General features: G+C 41.6%; 1 long non-coding RNA gene across 5 annotated transcripts; it reads right to left on the bottom strand.

Annotated features, from left to right (window-relative positions):
* Positions 1-3780: 3780 nt before the first annotated feature.
* LOC134203051 (uncharacterized) lies at positions 3781-9985 on the bottom strand. 5 transcript variants are annotated; one of them, XR_009977414.1, is made up of 6 exons: positions 9924-9965; positions 9724-9769; positions 9294-9480; positions 8989-9188; positions 5283-5492; positions 3781-4198 (listed from the first exon to the last, which is right to left on the bottom strand). It is a non-coding gene; the product is annotated as an uncharacterized LOC134203051 (long non-coding RNA). The 5 variants fall into 5 exon arrangements; XR_009977411.1 differs by having other exon boundaries at positions 9294-9473; positions 9724-9766; positions 9924-9946; XR_009977415.1 differs by having other exon boundaries at positions 9294-9473; positions 9924-9939.
* Positions 9986-10190: the final 205 nt, after the last annotated feature.

Here is a 10190-nt window from a genome sequence, read left to right as displayed (position 1 = left end):
ACACCCGTCTCTAGAATACTCCGAGTGCTTGCAAGTCCTCCTCGAGCATGGTTCAAGTTTCATGTCCGTAGAGGACTACCAGTCTTATGAGCATGACACATTTGTTACGGGTTTGAATCTTTTTTTACCGCAGTTTCATCTAGAGCCCGTATTAGGCCTGACTTCCACAGATGATGCACCTTCGTTTTTCACGACTAACATTATTATCCGTCATTAGCAATGATCCAAGGTAGACGAATTGGTCGACCACCTCGAATGTATCCGCGTCTATCGCAAATATGCTTCCCAGGCGGGCCCTGTAACGCTCGGTTCCGCCTGGGAAGGTCAATTTTTGTTGCTTCACGTTTTAGGCGGGTGTGCTCAGTTCTGCCACCTTTGCAAATGTTCGGCCGACAATACCCATGTCATTCGCGAAACAAATAAATTGACTGGATCTGTTGAAAATCGTACCTCGGCTGTTACACACGGCTCTCCGCTCATGACACCTTCTAGCGCAATGTTTAACAACAGGCACGAAAGTCCGTCACCTTGTCTTAGTCCCCGATACGATTCTAGCGAACTGGAATGTTCGCCCGAAATCTTCACACAGTTTTGTACACCATCCACCGTTGTTTTTATTAGTCTGGTAAGCTGTTCTCATCCAAAATTTTCCATAGTTCGACGCGGTCAATACTTCGGTATGCCGCATTGAAATCGATAAACAGATGGTGCGTTGGGACCTGTTATTCATGGCATTTTTGAAGGATTTGCGTACAGTAAAGATCTGGTTTGTCATCGAGCGGTCGTCAACGAAGCCGGCCGGCTTCCCACGAACTCATTTACTATTAGTAACAAACGACGGAAGATGATTTGGGATATTCGTTTTCTCATTATAAATTTAATCACATTTGCGCACATGAACACGAAATCAGAATGCATGAAAATCTTCATGGCCGCCACCTGAAACTTTTTTCCAGAACCTGCCAATCAGCCATTTTACACGAGCCTTGTAGTTCGGATAGGGATGGAAATTAGGCACAGCAAACAAAACGAGTAACCGCGGCACACTTCGATCCCTGTAAGTTTTTTTTTATAATTTAAAACAAAACATCGAAAATGTGCTGTTTTTAAAGATTGGCTCAACATTTGCCGACTTTTGAACAAAAATCGGGTGAATTTCAAATTCAGGCCGGTTCACACGTGCAGCAATTTTTCGGATTTGATTTTCAATTTCTTTAATAATTAGAGGCTTTTAAAATATGGTTCTTCGGGAAAGTTGACCATGAATAAGCAAAAGAATCTACTGAGACAATAAAACGAGATAGAAATGACAGGAAAGGTCAAATTAACAAAAATTAAAAAAAAAACACAACATCTCGAGCGAATGTAAGAACAAGCAGATGAATTTCTTTGAAGATTTGAATGAATTTCATTTGAATTTTCAGAAGAATTTCACGTATAAATTTGGTACAATTTTCTTTGTAATTTTGTAAATTAAGAAGAAAATTCATTTAAATTACTCACTGATTTTTTTAAATAAAATTATCAAGAATCTCCTTTTTCGTGTTCCGTATTTAACTTTAACAGAACTTTCGCGAGATCCGGGTGGCTAGTACTGTTTTGTGCTATTCGGAATGTTAATCAATCAGTGATGACTTGAAATTATTTCGAGTGTTGTCATCTTTGGTAGAATGCTGACATCGACGCATTGGTAAACTGGTGTCAACGTCAAAAAATGCAATGTAATATCGTTCAGTAGATCGAAAAGTCCATCTGTCTTCGATTATAATATGCTGCCGCCAGTACGACAAGAGTCAGCACCGTCAAGGACCTTGGCGTCCAGGCTTCAACTTCAATTTGCACATAACTACAACAACCACCAAGGCGTATGCAATGCTTGGATTTATAAAACGAAACGCTCAGGAGTTTGAAGATATATACCATATCATGTAGTGCAGAGTATTCGGTTCGAGCGAATTCAACGAAATTTGAAACACTAGTGTGGCTCTGGGGAGCATTTTTTGACAGTTTGACATGACATTTAGATAATTCAAATCTCGGGTACTTATTCAAAAGGACGTATGTGATTTTGTAAACAAAGATTCAAACGTCGATTTGTCCAATCTGATGACACTCCCACGCAAACCATCACCACAGACAGGCAGGGGAAGCCTTCGGCTACCTGTTGGTGGTGTTGGTTTGTGTGGGAGTGTCATCAGATTGGACAAATCGACGTTTGAATCTTTGTTTACAAAATCACATACGTCCTTTTGAATAAGTACCCGAGAAATATCCCTCTATTAGTTAAACTTACTTAGTTAAGGCTATAAAATCGTTTAGATGGAGTAAAATCAAAGAGCAGAATTCTTTGCCCTGAGTGTAGGACAACACTGCCCATAAGGGGAGATCCACAAAGTACGTCACGCAAAAATCGGCGATTTTCAACCCCCTCCCTCCCCCCTTCGTCACACTTTGTAAGTGGTGGTTAGGTTATGTCGAGAGTGTTACCGAGAAATCCGTGTTTAGTGTAGTGTATTTCGTGGAATAAATGTTGTAAATGCAGGTAATACTCGTGTCTCAGTGTAGGTTTTTCCCAGTCAGCTCCCTGTAGTAGGCTAGACCTTAAATTGAGCTCTACCACCACCCTACGCAGCCAACCACCCACTGAAGTACAGTGTCCCACCACCAGAGGACCAAGGAAAAGCCCTTTGGACGGCCATGAAGGGGTGGCGTAATGTGGCCATTTGGTTGGAAATGAGGTCACTGCCCGAGGGACGAGGTCATAGACCTCAATGCATGGTATTACCGTCTCCCTGTCCACAGAACTCTTGACTAACGAAAAAGTCGTCGACCAAGATAGTTTGAGTTGGAAAATTAGGAGCTAGCAATTCGAAAGTATTACATAGTGAAAGAGAAAGTGGACAGTGGAATAAAAGTCGGTGCAGTGGACATCAGAACCCCGCCGTTTTTTGGACAAAAACCAGAAGGCCGCCGTTTAGAGTCCCGAAGAAAGCCGTGGTGTACCGTCCTCGACCAATACCGGCATCGTATCCGCCGAAGGCCAATCCGTCACCATATTGGCAGGTCGAGAGTGCGCGTCTCCGTCCCGGAAACTACAACGGACGCCCAAGCCACCCCGAAAGACAGTGGGACGCCATCGCTAGTTGCCGGCGTTCCTGGATTAGCCGCCATTGAAGAACAGGAAGCAGGAAAGGAAGGATGGTGTGGTGGAACTGTGGAAGGGAGTAGGGGCCCCGAAGTAAGGTTAGATTAGCGAATAAGGAAGTGGGAAGGAGAGATTAGAAGGGAAAGAGGCTAGAAAAGAGAAGCCGAATAAAGTGTGTCCTGTTAAAATACTGTGGTTTTCCTATTTGGAGTGCGAGAATTACCTGTCCGCGAGTTTCTGGAGGTGAGCGTGCCGACCCTGAGGCCGTTTGATTCAGGGAGTCTCTGTGTTGCTCGAGGTATACTTACCAGTAATTACACTTTGGCGCCAAACATAAAGTTGACTTACCATCAGTTTCTTGTTGGCAGCTCGGAAAATCGCACTTGAAATAGCTGGTCACTACAGAGGTCTCTGGGAAAACTTCCAGGCCTTCACGAAACAGTTGACATTAGACAGTATTTAGGAAGTGAATCTGTGACTTAACTGGTTCGGCTTCTAACCGTATTCGGAGGGGTTTTGATAGTCCAAAAAGAGTGAAAATAACGATTGTTTGAAAAACAAGTCGGCAATTATTTAAATAATATCGGAGCACATTTGTTCATGCGTGTGTGATTGCGGACTTTGTCAATAAAACACAAAAAGAAAAGTGGTTTATTCCCGATTTCTTAAACTAGGATTTTTTTTAAATTATTAGAATATACAATTTTTCATTTTTTTTAACGTGCAAAACCGTTCAACATAAAACTAGGTAGTTCTTTTCTAATTTTTCAATTTTTTTTAACGTGCAAAACCGTTCAACATAAAACTAGGTAGTTCTTTTCTAATTTTTCAATTTTTTTTAACGTGCAAAACCGTTCAGCATTTAACTAGGTAGTATTTTCAATTATCCAATTTGCATTATGGAGTTAGCCCATTTGCAGATGCAGTACCACTCGCTGGATGCTGCACACCTCGCGGATGATGAACTTCATCATGAATTACTCATTCGTAACATCGACATGAGAGATGAATCGCGCAGCAAGCTGGAGCGAAAATTGAGAACGAAGATGAAGGCTGAAAGAGAGAATAAAGAATGCATAAAGTACAAATACGACGATATTGACTCGATGAATGAACTAACTGAATGCGACGCGAAGCTACAGACAGTGAAAGTGGTGTTAGAGGGTAGAAAAGTGCTGAAAGCACCAGAAAGAAAGTTTAAATCTAAATTGCTACACGTTCTGTTTAGAATGCAGCGATTGAAATCACGTGTGGATTCCGAAGAAGAGTTGAATAGCATAGCAATGATAGCAGGAGAATGTATTAGATTAGTGAACACGTTTTACTCTATTACTTCGCCAATAACAGCAGTGAGAGAGGCTGAGATGAAAATTTTAAATGATAGTTTGAAACAAATTCGTGAGCAATCAGATAAGCAAACTTTAGGAAAGGAGTCAGTTACGGTAGAAAACGCGAATGAGGATACCAACAAAACACCGAAAATACCCAAATACGCGAAGATAGGCAGACTACTGAAGTTGCAGGCGCGGTAGGATTTACGGTTGAAACAAACGATAAGGAAAAAAAGAGCTTTCGCAGGAAAATATAAAACTGAAGGAAATTGTGAATCAGCTGATTCAGCGGATTCAAGCTTTGGAAACTCCGGCAGTTCCAAAGCCTCGCGAGATAGAACAAGCCAAGCAAAGCTCTAGTACGCCAATGGAAAGACGGTCGGTTCAAAATGAGAATGTTGTAGAAGAGAAAACTAATAATGAGCATGATTTTTATGAATGGGTAAAAACAAAATATGGTTCGATGGAGAGTATATCTGAGAGAAGCAGGCATTCTCAATCCATCAATTTAGATGTTAATGAGAACGCACATCCGAGAGAAGTAGAAAGGCCAAGAAACAATCGATTACCAGTCCATAAATGGTCGGTTAGGTACGATGGAATGGACAACGGGAGAAAACTTAACGAATTCCTAAAAGAAGTGGAATTCAACGCGCGGTCGGAAGGTTTCTCGGATGCGGAACTGTTTGTTTTTGCGCATCATCTTTTTACGCGTAAAGCTAGGTCGTGGTTTATGGAGGTCAACGGTAATAACGAATTGCGAACATGGGCTAGTCTAGTTAAAGAATTGAAGAGTGAGTTCCTACCTGTTGATATCGATTACCAATACGAACGCTTAGCCAATGCGCGAAGACAAGGTCCGCGGGAGAAATTTCAGGACTACTATCTAGATATGGTTCGAATCTTTCGTAGTATGTCCAGACAGTGGGATGATGACAGGAAATTTGACGTCTTGTTCCGAAACACCAGGATCGATTGTAGAACAGCAATGTTAGCTGCAAACGTGACTACCATTCCTAGAATGAGAGAGTTTGGTAAAAAGTTTGACTCTATCAACTGGCAAATGTACGCTAGAAAAGACATTCGATTTGAAAGGCCTAAAACAGAAATAGAAGAAGTTAATCAATCACAGTACAGAGGACGAAATGAGTCAGATAATAGGTTCCAATCTAATTACAAAGGAGGGTACCAAGGACGGAATTACAACCATAATTACAAGAAAATAGGCAACCAATATGAACCCACAAAATATAGAAAAGAAGAAGTTAGTATTCAGCAGAAATTTCAACCCAAACCTAAATCAACTCCGGTAAATTTTCAACCGCAAGAAAGAAGGCAGGATGAACAAAAACCCAGTTCCAGCGGAACTAGCGCGTTACAAAGGATTGTTAAGGCATACACTCCTATCAAGCGTGGTTTATGTTTAAATTGCCATGATGATGGACATAGTTTTCGGGAATGTCCTGCGGAAAGACACGATTTTGCGAAAATGTGGATTTCCCGGTTTTCCCACACCAATGCCCGTTCTGTCAGTCAAAAACTTGAAAAGACTGGTCAGTGAGGCAGAACAGTCTTTTAAATTCGGAAAGTCCTCAGTCTAAATTGTCAAATGATCCGACCGCTATTCTACGTCAGATAGACTATCCTAGGATGGATGGCATTCCCGAAAAGCAAGACGAGATTGCCACTTTGCTTGTCAAACTAAGTGGAGACGCCAGGCCATTTACAAGAATAGATATGATGGGAATTGAGCTAATTGGTCTCCTTGACAGTGGAGCTGCACGGACTGTTCTAGGGATAGGTGCGAAGAGAATTATAAAACAATTAAATCTTAAAATGGAACCCACTTCGGTCACTCTGCAGACAGCCTCTGGAGATGACTTAGAAGTCCTTGGATGTGCTTATATACCAATCACATTCAATGGTACTACAAAAATCTTGCCGGTAATAATTGCTCCGAGACTTAACCGTCGGTGTGTACTTGGTACGACTTTGGCAAAAGTTTGGCATTAGACCAACAATCCAGGATCTACCAATTGATGCACTAGACGACGGTGTACAAAATGAGTTGGATATTGAGGAAGAATTAACAGACAGTCAAAAGGAGGAATTAGAAAAGGTTAAAAAGGAGTTTCTAGTAGCGATACCAGGCGATTTTGGAAAAACGAGCTTAATAGAACACACGATAGAGATGAAAGAAGAGTTTGAGAAGGCAGATCCAATTAGGAAGAACCCGTATCCCTGGAGTCCAGAAATCCAACGGAAGATACATCTGGCGTTGGACAACATGATTCGTGACGGTATTGTAGAGGAATCAGATTCTGACTGGGCGCTACCTGTGGTTCCAGTCAAGAAAAGAGATAGCGAAGACGTTAGGCTGTGCTTAGATGCCAGAAAATTGAATGAACGCACAAAAAGGGACGCGTACCCATTGCCACATCAGAACAGAATACTGAGTCAATTGGGAAGAGTTAGGTTTCTTACTACCATTGACCTATCCCAGGCCTTTTTACAAATTCCTTTGTGTCGTGGGTCAAGAAGGTACACAGCATTCTCAATCCCAGGTAGAGGGCTATTCCAATTCACTCGGCTACCGTTTGGATTGGTAAATAGTCCTGCTACGCTGAGCAAATTGATGGATCGTGTGCTGAGCCACGGTGCGCTCGAACCTGCAATATTCGTGTATTTAGACGATATTGTAATCGTGAGCCAAACATTCGAAGAGCACATACAAAAACTGAGAGACCTAGCGAAGCGTTTGAGGGAAGCCAATCTGTGCATTAATTTACAAAAATCAAAATTTTGCTGCCAAGAATTGCCGTACCTTGGGTACATTTTGTCCCAAGAAGGATTGCGGCCTAATCCAGATCGCGTTCAAGCGATCCTTGGATATCAGGTTCCTAAATCGGTAAGACAGCTTCGTCGATTCCTCGGTATGATAAATTATTACCGTAGGTTCATCGCAAACTACAGCGAAATCACGGCACCTCTCACTGACTTATTGAAAAATAAGCCAAAGAGGGTGCAATGGAACGCGGCAGCCGAAAATGCATTTCAGGTCATCAAGGAGAAACTTATCTCGGCTCCTGTGATGACCAACCCAAATTTTATGCTCCCTTTTACGGTCCAAACGGACGCGAGCGACAACGCTATCGCTGGTGTGCTCACCCAAATACACGACGGAGAGGAAAAGGTCATAGCTTACCACTCCGAGAAGCTCAAAGGAGCTGAATTAAACTACCATGCGGCAGAAAAGGAGGGACTCGCTGCACTGCGCTGCATAGAAAAGTTCCGGGGTTATATAGAGGGAACCAAATTCACTTTGGTAACAGACTCTTCTGCCCTTACTTTTATTATGCGAGCGAAGTGGCGGTCATCCTCCAGGCTGAGTCGATGGAGCATCGAACTGCAGCAGTATGACATGGAGATTCGCCATCGTAAGGGAAAAGAGAACATAGTGGCAGATGCGCTCTCCCGATCGATCGAATCGCTTGATGAGGAGCCCGAAGACAGGTGGTACAAAATTTATTTGATGCTGTAGAAGAGAATCCGGAAAACTATATGGACTTCAAAATAGTAGACGGTCTGCTCTATAAGTTTGTATCGGCCAGATCCGACCTACTGGACTACCATTTCGAATGGAAACAATGTGTGCCCGCTTCAAAACGAACCCACATTATGAAGCAAGAACACGACCAAAATCTCCACATTGGATTTGTTAAATGTGTCGAGAAAATCAAACGCCGGTATTATTGGCCTCACATGAGTGCCGATATAAAAAGGTACATTTCAAATGCGTATCATGCAAGGAAAATAAGCATTCGACTGTGTCTACCGCTCCCGAAATGGGAAACAAAGAATTGCCACGACCATTCCAGCTAATTTGCATGGATTACATTCAATCACTTCCCAGGAGCAAGATGGGCAACACTCACTTATTAGTGGTCATGGACCTGTTTTCTAAGTATTGCCTACTTGCACCTGTGAAAAAGATTTCTAGTGTATCTCTATGCAAAATACTGGAAGAGCAGTGGTTCAGAAAGTTCTGTACTCCGCAAATCGTGATCACCGATAACGCGACCACATTTTTGTCGAAAGACTTTAAAAATTTACTTGAACGATATGAAGTTCAGCACTGGGCCAATGCGCGACATAGAAGCCAAGCAAATCCCGCTGAACGACTAAACCGAACGATCAATGCTATGATACGATCGTATGTAAAGCAAGATCAAAAGCTTTGGGACACCAGGATCTCTGAGATGGAATTTGTGTTGAATAACACATTCCACTCGACAATTAAATTCAGTCCACATTGCGTTATATTCGGGACAGAAATAATCAGCAAAGGTTCTGAGCATAAGCTACACGAAACCGCTGACATATCAGTAGAGCAGAGAGTGGATAAGTTGAGAGGAGTGAGCAAAAGGATTAGTGAGTTGGTAAAAGATCATCTCCAAAAAGCTCACGTAGATACAAAAAGACGTTACGATCTCCGACATAAACGTTACTCACCGACGTTTGACGTGGGTCAACGAGTCTTCAAGCGGAGCTTCCGCCAATCGTCGGCAGGCAATCAGTTTAATGCCAAGCTCGGACCGCAATACTCGCCTTGCGTCATCCTGCGCAAAATTGGCACCAGTTCGTATGAGGTAGGAGATTCACAGGGAAATCATTGGGCGTTTTCTCCGCCGCCGATTTAAAAGCTTAGGTACCTAAAACGAATGAAAGTTAAAGTTCTAATCGTCGATAATTTTGGATAGGGAACGAGGAAGAGATTTTGATAAAAATCATCTCGAAATACTCAGCCTTCTTGTCACCTGCCAGAAGTCGACAGACAGTCGAATCCCGGGTAGTAGAAGTAAATATGTACGTAGATGTTGTCAGTTGAGATGTCCAGTGTACGATCATAATTAGTTGCAACGTTGCTCAATAGTAGTCAGTAGTATTTTCGTCATAGTCATTTAGTCGTCGTAATTGTCGAAATGCATGTTTTTTTTCTGTAAACTTAGGAAGTTTTTTTAATTAGCATGTTGTAGCAGTAGTTTAGGTCTTGTTTTAAAATGTTTATTTGGAAAAGTTAGTTGGTCTCGTACGCAATATTGCAAGCAAGTTCTCGTTTGTAATGTATTTGAGCGAAAACTGTGTGTAGGAGATTGTAAAAATGTGAGTAAATTGTGCAGAAGTAATTCCGAAGTGTCGCTGCGTCACTGTATCACAAAAACAAAAGCAAACACTATTCATACCCACCATTCAATACCACGTGGTGCACCATAGAGAAGCAACTGATGAGCTTCTAGCAGGAAATTAATTACGATCAACTTGGCGAAAAACCAGAACCAATGGATAGATCAATTGGCCAATATTTAATAAAACACTACCCACGATATTAAGGTTTTTCGTAGCCGGCAGATCATAAAAATTTCGTGCTAAAACCACATCGTACTTACCACATGATAACAGCATATTGTCCTTGCCACATTGAACATCTTTTTGACAGTTTTGACAGAACCGAATCACGCACACAAGAGTAAATGATAACGTTATCTCGAATAACGTACTAGAATAAAGTCCGACAACACAAATGAAATAATTCATTATACATTTTGTTTGAATTTATTATTATACAATGCTCCAATTTATTTATTATTAGTATTTATTACATTTTAATTTTTATGCATGTTGTATTAAAGTTTTATTTTAAGGTGTTTTCCAAG

The sequence above is a fragment of the Armigeres subalbatus genome, unplaced genomic scaffold (assembly GCF_024139115.2).
Source record: "Armigeres subalbatus isolate Guangzhou_Male unplaced genomic scaffold, GZ_Asu_2 Contig1614, whole genome shotgun sequence".
NCBI lineage: Eukaryota > Metazoa > Arthropoda > Insecta > Diptera > Culicidae > Armigeres > Armigeres subalbatus.
Note: the sequence above shows the minus strand (reverse complement) of the source record. Positions and strands in the feature narration are given on the sequence as shown.